Below are 13183 nucleotides of genomic sequence, written 5' to 3'. Positions count from 1 at the left end.
CTCTTTCAGATGCAGAGGTTGCAGCTCACTTACATCTATCTAGGTCAAAACCCTAAGATCAACATTGAAACCATCAGCCAATTCTGACTGGAGAATGTATGGTGTTATACTCAGGACGAGGCACACTTTGAAGTGCTTCAAAAAAGGAGTCTTTCAGCTGCAGACTAAAGTATAGCCCCTGCTGTGTCTGCCAGGTGAAGCATTTCAAAATTGGGGCTGCAGTTGGGGGACATGATAGAAGACTGGCAACCTGCAACTCTCTTCATTCCCCCCCCCTCCATCCCCCAAACATGAAAGGGAGGGCCATGTGGAAGTTGGAGGACAGTGTCAGTCCCCAGTCTTCCAGGGCCTGCAACTCCATTCTTCCTCAAAGGAGAGGTGGGAGGGAGGGCACCTGGTGTCAGTGAGCACTCTCCTGTCCACTCCACACACACTCTCCTGCAGTGCCCTTCTGCCAGAACCAAGAGACTGAAAGCCCCATGCCTCCTCCACGCCCCAGCAGAACCAGAAGACTGAATGCAGAGATGTATGTAGGAATAAGGGACTGGAGAGCAGGAATCCTGGTTCTGGTGTGGGGTAAGGGGATCACCGGGCCTCCAGTCTGTCAGTTCCAGGAGAGTGGAAGGGTGGGAAGATACCCCAGGAGAGCAGAAACAAAGTGGACAGGAGAAAACTCACCAACATCACATTCCTCTCTCCCAGTGCAGGGAGGTGGAGGAAAGTGGAGCCCTGTGGACTTCCTGGAGGACACAGGGGTCCCCTGTCAAGCATCTGTAAAAGAAAGCATTGCATTTTGAAGCACTTCTAAATAGCACCTGTTTCCTTTAGGGTTAGTTTTGGAGTGCTGGCATGGAAAACAGTCAGACAGCCTACAATGGAAAGAAACATTAGCTATATCCTTCTTCACTATAAACATCTATGCTCTCCTCACAGTACTTCGGTTTGCCACTTCCTAATATTTTTAGTATCAGTTGGGGAGTATAACTAGACCGGGATAGATTTAGGAAGGTGCAGTCGCACCCCACTTCAATTCCTCCTCCTAGTGGCAAAGTGGAGCAGGACCAGGAGGACACTGCTGCAAGAGGAGGTATTGCCAGCAAAAGCCATGTTAACCCTTCGCTGGTTCAGCAACAGCTGTCAAAATGTAGGGCTTTTGATCTTCACTTGATATATAAAACTGCAGCGGCACAGAGCCAGGGCAGGGTTAATTTGTTTTTTGGTAGCAACACCAGCGGCACAGAGCCAGGGCAGGGTTAATTTCTGTTTTGGTAGCAACCCCTGCCCCTGCAGCAGTACCGTGCCCTGCTTGACCTTGCTTTCCAATCCACCTTTTCAATATCCTTGTTCTGCTGGTGAACCTGACCACTATAAACAAATCTGAGGTAATAATGGTACACAGAAATACTCAAACATAAGGAAAGTTATTATCCTTGCAGTCTCCAAATAAGGATCCTCCACTCCAATTTTATTGGGACTAGGTCTCAGCCAGTTAAGGCCAGATCCTATTCCACCTATTAGGCACCTGAGTGAACTTAAGTATCTAAGTGCAATTCTATTCTACCCTGCTCAAGTCCCTGAAAAATCATTAGCACATCTCCTTTTGTAACGCATTCTGTTAGCTTTAAGTCACAAAATATATCAAGAAAGAGGAAGATCTATCCACCTTTTATGTTAATGGATGTTCAGGAACTAGAACAAAATGGAACAAGACCAGGCTTATACACCATATTTACTGGAATCCAAGAGAGGGATTTTCCTCATTTAACATGATGGGGGGGGCAGGACCCTCATCTTGGATTTGAGTACAAGGAGGAAGACAGGTGGCTGGTAAAACTCTGACTCTGGCCAGGACCCAGGCTTGGGGTTGGAGTTGGAGGGCTTCCCCTTCCCCTGCCACCTGCCCCCCACTCTGCCACCATTTACCCTCCATCACAGCACTCATTCTAGCCCAGGGCAAAGAGCACATAGTCACTCCAGCCCCCACCCAGCTGTGGAGCAGTGACAGCAGCAGCACTGGCTCCAGCTCTAGCACTGGGGCCTGAGCTACCACCATCACAACCACTGTGAAGTGGGTAAGTGCCAGGGAGGCAACTGGGGGGGCAGGTGTTGAGGGGATAGGCACCACAGGGGGAGGCATAGGCACAAGGCAGGTGGCAAATGAAGCAAGTACTAGGGGGTGCAGGCACCATGGGAAGGGGCAGGCAGCAGAGGAGAAATAGTAGAGAAATAGTGGTCGGTGGGGGGCATGGATTAGGGCATACAAGCATGGGGATGCAAGCAACAGGGGGGCAGGGACTAGAGTATGCAGGCGTGAGAGAACAGGCAACAGGGGGTAGTGGTGGAGAGGACAGGCAACAGGGAGCAAGGGGTGGGGGTCAGGCCACTTGATTCCCTACTGCCTGCTCCCCTGTCATTTGCCCTGCTGCAGCAGTGGGTGCACAAATTTAAAGTGACCCTCCAATAATTAGATTCTACACATGGAAATTTATAACAAATGTATAACTTGTCCATGTATAGAATCTAATTATTGGGGAGTTGTCTTAAATTAAAGGTTGTCTTGAATTTAAATACAATACTTAAATCCACTTACATGCTTAACAGGTTGAATAGGACCCTGGCCCTTAGTTTTCACCCTTTCCTCAAACGGAGCCAAAAAAAATATAAAGGAACCAATATATTCAGGTAATGTTTACACAGCACTGCACAGTGCCATATAGACATACTTTAATTCAGATGAAATGGAAAGGTAAAACCACACATCATTAACATGTTGGAAGTACTGAAACCCATGACTCCTCATTCATTAATCTTTGTTTAGGCCCTATTTACACATTAAAGAAGAAGAAAGAGGATAAAACCCCTCATGAAATGTCCCATGGAATAAAGCAGCAATTACTAAATACATTTTTTTCCTGAACATTCTGTAAGGAAAAATACCTAAAAGATGCCTTACCCACAAGTAGTCCCATCCCCTGCTATGGCCAGTAGGCAACTCAATCTTAAACTCAATCTCAAAATTAAGACTGCCCATACAGTACTCCCCATATCTGTATGTATTACAATACAGCCTATAATTAGGTAATCATGTTATTTTTTAACAAGGCAGAAACTAAAAGCATAAACTGAGTTGTGTGTGTTTGAGACATCAGCACAAAATAATGACTGTTATATTAAATAAAAAATCCTACTTATTGCATCCTTCTGGGAGGGGTTCTCTTGAAAAGACAAAAGATCTTGAAAAGTTCATTTAGATTTTTTTGAAATACAAAAAATACAAAACTATCAAACTGCAGAAAAAAGATAAATAAGTGGAAATAGGCCACTGGGGAAAATCCATTTCTCTGGTTCATACTGGTTGCTGACTGCATGAACAACTCAAATAATCTTTGGCATGTCTGAAAAAGCTTTTTCATTAATCTATTTATACGCCTATCTTAAGGATTTATACAGCCCCCATTATCAAAGCATCCAAGTATCTCATGATCATTTAAATGTATTTACCCTCATAATATTCCTGTGAGGTAAGAAATGCTCTTATCCCAATCTTATGAAGAGAGAATTGAGGCACAAAGAAACTAATGTGCCCAAGATCACACAAGAAATCTATTTTGAATAGGGACTTGAACCTAAATCTCTGAAGTCAGTACGGTATGCATCTACCCTACCTTCTACCAAAACTACTGGCATAGTCAACCTTCCCACAAAGGTACAGCATAGGTGTATCATTCCAAAAGCTGTATACATATAGCAAAGCAGTTAATGAAGGCATTTGGAAAGCTCTACAAAAATGTTAAATAGTACCCCCCACTGATTACATATAACTAAAAGTGTCCTTTATCTTACTGTCTGTTCTAGTAAATTATGAGAACAGAATACACAAGAGTGTATATGCTCACTCAAGAAGTTTACCAGTCCAAGTAGAAGTATTATGACTCTTCTGTGCCTGTCCATTCTAGGCCTTCATTTTCCTTTATGCTTATCTTCATAATATAAGTCTGTTGACATTAATTCCTTGGCAGACAAGTGTCTTTTCTAAGGATTACAATGAAGTGATTAACTCTTCAGGAGTTTGATCACTAACATAATGAGGGGTAAGCAACCGGTGTTCCAGGCCCAGGAACCCACTTAGAGGGGGAAGCGAGTTCAGCCCAGCCCATGCTGCTGGCCACTGGCCAGGTCTCAGGCTGGTAGTTAGTTACACCTCTGGATTTAATGTACCTATGTGTATAAATATATATTTGCATACCTAAAGTTTGGACAACGTAAGAGACATTTTGCCATAGCATTTAGTTATTTCTCTAGAAAAAAGGGCTTTTTTGTTTGTTTTACATTCGACAACCGTTTCCACAAATTAACAGGCAAGGAACAGGCAAGAAGCAGCTTACATTACAGACTTTGGAAAGGATGTTTCAAAATCTGACAGGGCAGCATAGCTATCTTTACACAAGTTAATATAATACAATTAGTCAAACTTTTGTTAAAAATGCTCTCTCTCAGAAAAGGGAACTTCTTCAGTTGAAGGACAGACAAAGAAAAGACACTGATAGTATCAAAGGACTGCTCAGTTATTGTCATGGGTAAGAAGTAGTAATTAAAGTATTTAATAAGCTATGTTTGACTCCTAAAATAGAGAGTTAAGCAGGTTAAGTGTAATTGGCACATTAATTGGATAACTGTGAAAGATTTAAATCTTCGGGGCAAACTGAATTGATTAGCCTAATTATGCTAAAAACAAAACAATGGAGATCATCATAAACTTAATTATATTTTTCAGTCAAGTCAACATCTTTGTATTATACAGCTGTTGAGTCTTTTATTAGATTAGTAAGCATGAGCAGTTGGAATATGGTCCATTAGCTTAACAAGGTTTTCACATTTGGACAACATGACAGCACGTTAGTGCCTCCTCTCAGGTCTTGTTTATAAAAAAAAGCTTCCTTGATAGGCAAGTGATTTCTGACCTGTTCACATAATCAATAAAATACAAAAAAGTTCCACCACAAGACCACATTTGAGATCAGGAGCAATGATAATGGGTATTTGATACTAGCAAACAAGCAGGTGAGGAAAGTTAAGCACTCAGAACAGAAATAGTATCTTCAACACAGCCAGAATTAATTAAAAACCCTTCTGAACTGAAATGAGGCAGTAATATTTATTAGAGATCTATAAAGAACAGTATACAGCATTCAAGAGTCAACACTAACCCAACACTAGTTCTTGCTGCTGTACAGTACTGCTGGTTGAATGAACTCCAAATGGACCCTCAAATGACAATTACCTCACGACATAACTGTAAGAAATATAGGAAGAGAACTATTGCAACAAAATCTGAGACCAAAGTTGTTCTGATATTTAGATAACAATTTAAAAAAATGAATGCCTTTACCAAAGATTTTTCAGATAAAACAATTCAAGAAAAATCAATTCTCAAGGTGGATTTTTGACAGCAACATTTTTAGAAAATATCTACTAAAAGGTGGGTCATTACAGCTTAATACATAATAGTAAACAGCCCTGTGTGTGGTATTTAAAATTCTAAGACTAAAGAGATTGGTAAAAAAACATAATTTATTTCAAAACCAGACTTACAACTTAATTAGTCTTAGGATGTAAGTTCTTTGGGGGAAAATGTTTCTTATTCTACATTTATATAGCAACAACATGTATATATTTATTGTCTTAATAATATATTGTATGTGGTGCAAATACAGTCATTCTCTACTGTATAGCAACATTTTTTACAAATTGTTTTGGAATAGTCTTTGGTAGAAGTTACTTAGGTACAAGGTCATCATTGGAGCTTCCTAGGTCTGTCATTTGAGAACCAGAAAATATTTCTCTCAAAGACTGTGGCAGAAACCTGTGAAGACATTATTGAGCTCCTCTTATTTCATAATGCTGGTCTGCTCCCAGGCTTCTCACTTACAAATCTTCAAGTTTGGTCAGATTTCTTCCTTTGAAACGGCGTTTTTCATATGAAGCCTTTGAAATACGGGTAAAGCTCACGGGTCAACATATAAGGAAAAGGAGGCAGAGAAACTGCAATAAAAGAAGCCAGACCCACAATACATGTTAATTTCAGCATCGTGTGCAGTTTCAACTATTACTTCAGAAACCAAGTGGTGACAGACTTAAGATCAGTCCTCTCTTTTGCCTGTGATTGAAAACCGAGGGCAAAAAGGCTCAATCATGGACATAACACCAAGAGACCAACATTAGAAAACTATCATTTGCCCAAAATCACCACCCTGTTTAATATGAGCTACTGTAAGTTTTCCTTTATATTTAAGCAAACAAAAGTGGTATTTTAGATGACACAGTCTAAAGTGTGACTTTTTAACTGTGAGTATTATAATTGGTTATCATGTGAAATATGCCAGCTGCTTCACACTTGGGCATCTCGTGTCTGGTGAACAAATGATGCAAGTACAAAAACGAGAAAAAAATTGATAAAGCAGTAATTCCTGAATCCAGGAAGTTGCAGGATCATGCAAAACTGCCTAATTCAGAGCAGTAAAAAAACAAGCTAGAATAAAATAAAACAGAACTGACAACTAAAATCATTTAGAATATGAAAAGACAAAGGCAAGTTTTTCATTTTTTCTTTATCCTACGTAAAAATGTTCAGGAAAAACAAAGAATGGGGAAAAGAGTTGCTGTATAATTCCAGAAATACTTTTTTTTAGACTGCCTCACTTCTAACTCCCATGCAATACTATGATACTAGTTAGATAAATTTGATATAACACATATAATGATTATAAGAAAAACATTAGGTAGCTTTTAAAAGGTAAAAGCCAGGTACTAGCCATAAGTTACCCAGAAAAATCCATTGTTTTTTGTGTAAGAATTCCAATAGAAGATTCAGTACAAAAAAAGTAGAGAAGTAATTATAAACATCTGAAAGCTGTCAGATAGGCGGCTCAAGAAGAACAGGCGCAAATAGTCCATGAGCTGTATAGATACCATACCATTTTAAGTTCAATTCTGAGAGCAAGAAACATCAACAACGTCTCCTCCATTCTATTGCTAGACTCTTTTTTAGACAAAAAAGATAAGCCCTTTTAAATGCATTCAAATGTTTCTATAAATACCAAATTTCTTCTTATAGAGCTATTGTGTTAGAGAAATTGGAATAGAGATTCTGAATCCTCTGTTCTGTACCATGTTATGTTATACTATTGCCTCTTCAATATGAATCAAACATTCTTGATTAATATAATATTTTGATAAGCAGAACTTGGTCTCCACTGTGTAGTCACAGGATGTTATCTTTTAAATAACACAAAGCTATATACATAGATATCCCATTCACTGATTTTTGGGATATTGCTTGGGTGAAACTTTGTAAAAGAAAGGATTTGTCTTCAAATTCTGAACTGGCACAAGAAGCTCAAAGTAAGAATATTAAAAGATAAGGAAAATTCTATTACCCACCCCCCCCCGCCACTTTACTTTTCATTACAGCTATCAGTGAAACTTGTTGCCATTGGAAATAGACGTCACCTTTGTGCCACCATAAATAACAAAATATGGCAGCACAAAGGCCAAGCAAATGGACTACTATGCTCCTAGTCACACCACAAATGCTCAACATCATGGCCATAACAATAAGTGGTATAAATTTGTACCACTTTGTTGTGGTGGATGTCTGTTTGCTTCAGGGTGGAAAAGCACAGGCACCCTGGATCTGCCTGCACTTTCCACCCGCCCCAGGGCAGGAAATCCAGGGACTTAAAGGGTCCAATCCTGCGTGCCCTGGGAATGGCACACATCTGATGCCACAACAAAAATGTCTCTGTTTAGCCTGGTACTTTCAAAAGCAATGTAGCATGATATAGTCAGGAGGGATAAATGCCTTACAGTCATTCCCTCACCAAATGATCCATTGACTGATTAACCTGTAGTATTCAAAGGCTGTAAGCAGTTAGAAATCTTACATACCTCTAGTGGCAATAGCTACTTGGAGCCAGCAGGCAGATAACTTTTAAATGCAATAGAGTCATGACATATAGAAAAGTTTTTTTCATACATAAAAAAAAACAACTGTTCTACTTTAAAATTCTGTTCACTAACAAGTACTGAATTTCCATGCTATAGCTTCCTTCTTTATTTCTCTTTACTTTTATGGCTCTCATGCAGGTTTAACAATCATTCAATCACTTGGTCTTTTTAAAGGATTCATAACATTCTTATAAGATTTATTGGAACAGTTCAGTGGCTATAATGTTTTGGGGGAATCTTTTGTGCATAGACAATTTTCAACAAAATTCCACAGATGTGCTCAAAGTAACCATTGACAATAGGAAAAAATGAATGGATAGTTAAAGCATAACTGACCTTTTGGAAGGGTAAAGCTCCAGCAACAATACCTCACACCCAAACAGGACTTGCTAATCCACCCATTCCTCAGGCTTGACTTAGTCAACAGGCAAGAGTTAACACAATTATCAAAAAGCTGCCACATGTCTCAGAAAGACTCTACATCCCTAGAGCTCCACTACACACCACTTGACAAATACATAACAAAATATAGCTTAGTTCCACCAACATACCTCTGCAAGGCCTGCATATAGAAGGTAATCCCATAAATCAAAAAGGATACAAGGGCATTCCATTTACCCAGCCACTATGAATTTGATGAAAGAGTCCTTTGGACAAAGCAGGAAAGTAACAGGAGTTGTTTGTTTTGTGTTTATTGTATGTGGGACCATTTTCTTTTTCTTCTCATCTTTTTTTTTTTAAAGTCTAGGATAACCAAGAAGTTGAAAGAAAACCACACTCCAATCACGTAACTTGTTTTCATTTCTACAGAGAAGGTAAGAATAGCTTACCTACTTTATCTTATGAAACAGGTAATTTAGTTGTGTTGAGTAAACTTTTTTGGTTGAAATACATTGTCTTTCTGTTTTAATAAGTCTTCTATCAAGAAATAGTGTTGACACTTGATTGTTTCATGTAGCTTATTCAAGGAGAAAAAAAATTAACCCCTTTTCAAGAGAAGTGGTATAGGGTATGAATTTTTAAGACCTAAACTAATCTCAGTCCCTGGTCACAACAGAATTGTCTTGATCTTGCAAATACTGAAGTGGACAAATACTGAGGGAGACTCCTAAAAGGACCATAGAGAGGCATGAGTCAAAGGGTATTTGCATCACATGCGCATTACTTAATTTTGTGTGCTTCTTGGCACAGATTTCTAACCATCAAGTTTGATATGTAGCAAACACTAACTTTAAAATCTATATTTTTTTTCAAAGGGATGAATCTTCTATTTAACAAACTCAGAAAAATTCCAAGGCTGCTTTTTTGTTTGTTTGTTTGACATGGTCAGACTTTATTATTATATCTATGAGTCAAACAGAACACAGTCATTTAGAAAGTGTTCTTCAGGTATCACTCCTGAGACAAAAACTTATATTACAGTTGAAATGTGTTCTTTCAAGAAATACATATGCACTAGAGAAGTACTAGAAAGTGTGTACTATTTGTTTAGTCAATCAGCTAAATCAAGTAGCTAAATCAAGTATGGCCCAGTCAATCTTTTAGAGTTTGTATAATGGAGGAAAGTATTTTCAGTCATTGTTAGAGAAAGTGCACAATGTATGACACTACCCACAGTAGGATGAATCATGATTCACTGTTGGATAGTAAAGAACACTGCTCCCTCAATTTTTTCAGAGTTGTTGGCTTCAGGAGTTAGTAAGATTAAGTACCTGAAGCATAATATCATTAAAAATGAAACTTTTCATATGTGTGTATTAAACAGCTGCTTTACAAAATGCTTTTTCAGAACAATATGAAAAAGTTACCAGAATCATTCCTGTAAGTCTACACCCTTTATGAACAATTTTACAAAACTGAACTCCAGCTATATCAATTATCTGAGAAAAATATACCAGTGTAGGTGTTATACATTTAATTTAAAAATAAACAAACAACCCCCCCCCCGCCAAAAAAAACCCTCACCATTCTGTATTTGCTTTACGAGGAAAGCAAATTGTTTTACAAAAAATTGTATTTAATAAAGGTATGAACAAAGCATAATTCATTTCAAGAGATTTTCCTTTTGCTGCTTCTATGCAATTCTATACAAATAATGGAATTCAAATAAATGGAATCCACTTAAGTTGATATGCATTACTTTTTAAATGCTGTTTTTATTTTTAGCTATATATTTCATATATATTATTTATTAGAGTGTTTGGGATAGCATATTTCACTTTCATTGCATTTGCCATGATTTTTTCCTATACTGCAAATAGTGTCTACCTATTTAGATTTTTTTTAGATTGGGTAAAACTTCTTAATTTTTTTTATATGGAGTGTTAAACAAAATCATAAGTTTTAACTTAATTAAATCAAGATAAAACTTAAAATCTTAGAGTATTATTTGAAGTGAAATACAAAATGTACCATAGTTAATGCATTTAAAGGTATACTGCAAAGCGTGTATGTGTATAGACTCAAAAGTTATAAATAAGTTACATTATAAAACAAAATACAGTTCCTGACATGTAGTTAGATGGCCTCAATTCAATATTCTGTGCTTCTGTGTTTCTTCTTCAACAGCAGATGGCATTCTAGCCATCCACTGCAGGAAGTACTTATGTGTCACCAGCTGCTTCAAGGCATGCCTAGGTTCCTGAACTTAATTCTTATAAAACAGATTAAAGAGAAAATCAATTTTTAAACTACATAATTGATTGTAGTTGCAATTTTAAAAGTCTTCCTATGCCAAATATTCTGCTAATGATTCAGGATCTCTCTTAAGTTTTACAATATCACTATACAAGTTTGAAAATATATCAACAGATACTAAATCATATTATTCTGCTGGTTGAATTTATACATATTAACACTGTACCTATTGCATGACTATAAGACATTAAATCACTGTTTCTCAGGCTGTGTGGCTTAATATCCAAAGCCAGTGGTAATCAACCTTTTACAGCTGTGGGCCAGAATGACCCACCTCAGGTCAGAGATGGGTTACTATGATCCTACCACTGCTGCTGCTTGTCTTCCTGACAGCGCACAGAAAGCACCCTCAGCCAGCACTTCTCCCTACAGTAGAACAGGAAAAACATTCACTGCTGGCATTCCTCCCTATGGCAGCACAGGAAGAGCACCCCTAGAAGGCTCCCCCACTGGCAAATGCCACCAAAAGCCCAGATCCACAGGCTGAATCCAAAGGTTCTGAGAGCCAGATTTGGCTCGCAGGCCCTAGGCTGCCAACCCCTGAACTAAGTAATATTCAAACATCTTTTACGACAAGTACAATCATACCCAAGACAAAAAACAACTGCAGAAGAAGTGGTAGAGACAGAATATAATACACTAAGATCAGTCCTGAACAGGAAATGAGTAAAGGTCTGTCACAGGGAGAGGAAAACCAGGGAGATTTCTGGGGCCACTAGGGGAACCCCAGGGCCAGGAGCTGGGGGTGGAACGGAGAAAAAGGGAAACTTACTCACCGCAGGAGTGGTGGAGGAGAAGGGACGGCGGGGAAAGCCCACGCGGAGCGCTGATCATGCCTTATGGCACCTGCAGCCAGCGGATGAGGTCACTCGCAACTGCCGGCCGGCAGATGTAAAAGGGCTGGTGGTGAGACGGAGGGGGCGCACGTATGTGCCGGGAGGAAGCCTCGCCAGTAGTGTTAGCTGGGGGCACGAGACGCCGGGAGCAACTCCACGTATAGACTGCAAGGGAGCTGCGGAGCCCGGCAGCGAGCCAGCGCCTCGAGTGAGGACTATACCTGCACACAAGCCAGGAGGTGAGGCAGAAGGAGACCCCAGGGTGTGGGGAGGTCAACGGACCTGGGAAGACCCAGAGGGAGGTCTGCTGCTGTGGCAAGACCCAGAGAGAGGGTTGCAGCTTGAGGAGGACCCAGAGACAGGACTGCAGCTTGAGGAGGACCTAGAGAGAGGGCTGCAGGGCGGAGAAAACCCAGAGAGAGGGCAACTCCATAGTGAAGACCCTGAGAGAGGGCGACGGTTCGGCAGAGACCTGGAGAGAGGGCCGCTGCCCTCAAGGGATCCAGAGAGAGGGTCTCGCCAGGGAGAAGGACTAACGTTCAACCAGGATAGGTGGTGTGGGGGCATAGAGCTGGACCCCGTGGAGGTAGCTCAGTCAATAAGTAGGGGTGTAGAGGGGTTAGCCGTGTTCCCTGAGAAAGCCCAACAGGGGGCAAGGTTATGCCTCTCGTGATATTTATTAAGTTGCTAAGGTGAATTGTGAAGGGTGTTCCATTTGTTTTCCCCGTTTTAGAAGGGGCTGAGGAGGTATCTAGATAGACTGAGGGAATGAGAGGCAGGCGCGTTGTTAAGAATTTAAGGATGTGTATGGTCCGTCAAGAAAGCGACCAGAACTCGCCGGGCTGGGAAAAGGGGGAGGTGTAGGGGAGGAGGAGCCTGGCAGAAGACATCAACGAAACAGGTGACTGACGAGGGTAACTGCGTCGTACGGAGTCCCACCCACTGGAAGATTCAAAGTCGTGGCAGGCGAGAAGGGGCAACCTGTGGCGTGTGTGAGGACCTCCTGTAAGGCCACCTGCAACGGCAAGGCGAGTACCGGTAAGCACTCGGACGGAGCAAGGAAGCCCGAGGTAAGATGTACGAGGCCCAGCGGGTACAAGGTCTTAAATACGAGGAAAAAAAGGCCAAGGATTGATGCAGGAAATAAAGAGCACTACTGTTGGTTACAGCCTCCTAAGAAGTCTTTCTGCGGGTGGGGCTCAATCTTTGTAATGACTCTGTTAATGCTTCAAGGGCCAGCAAGGACATCTCTGATTGATGGATAATTTTCTCCACTGAACCAGTTGTAAAAACTGACAGCATTACTCTGTAGTTACAAGGTGTGTCTACACAAGATGCTATGGTGCCGTAGCAATGAGTTATGGTGACCTAGCATCAGCAGGCACAAACCATGATGCCGACACTACTGCGCAGTAGCAATACGCTACTGTGTAGTAGCTCATAGCTACCTTGCAGTAGGGTCGGAAACAACCCGTACGCCACCAGGACTACGCAGTAATGGCAGTTACCATAGTCAGGCACACATATAGATGTGCCCACATAGCAGTTAAGGATAGCCTATTAATAGCTATACTCAGTGAAAAACAAAACCTCTTCATTGAACCAATTAACATAGTCTCTACATGGAAGATAAGATTACAATC

General features: G+C 40.5%; 1 protein-coding gene across 1 annotated transcript in view; it reads right to left on the bottom strand.

Moving 5' to 3' along the window:
* The window catches only part of LOC106722451 (regulating synaptic membrane exocytosis protein 2), a 136917-nt gene extending 131628 nt beyond the window's left edge, over positions 1 to 5289 (bottom strand). Inside the window, exon 1 of the mRNA XM_025209935.1 lies at positions 5208 to 5289. The gene's annotated coding sequence lies outside the window, so the exon portion shown is untranslated. The remainder of the gene's footprint in view (positions 1 to 5207) is intronic.
* Between the last annotated feature and the right edge of the window lie 7894 nt (positions 5290 to 13183).

This window comes from Alligator sinensis, unplaced genomic scaffold, assembly GCF_000455745.1.
Source record: "Alligator sinensis unplaced genomic scaffold, ASM45574v1 scaffold1115_1, whole genome shotgun sequence".
Taxonomy (NCBI): domain Eukaryota; kingdom Metazoa; phylum Chordata; order Crocodylia; family Alligatoridae; genus Alligator; species Alligator sinensis.
The sequence above is the reverse complement of the archived record's forward strand: the minus strand, read 5'-3'. Positions and strand labels throughout refer to the sequence as shown.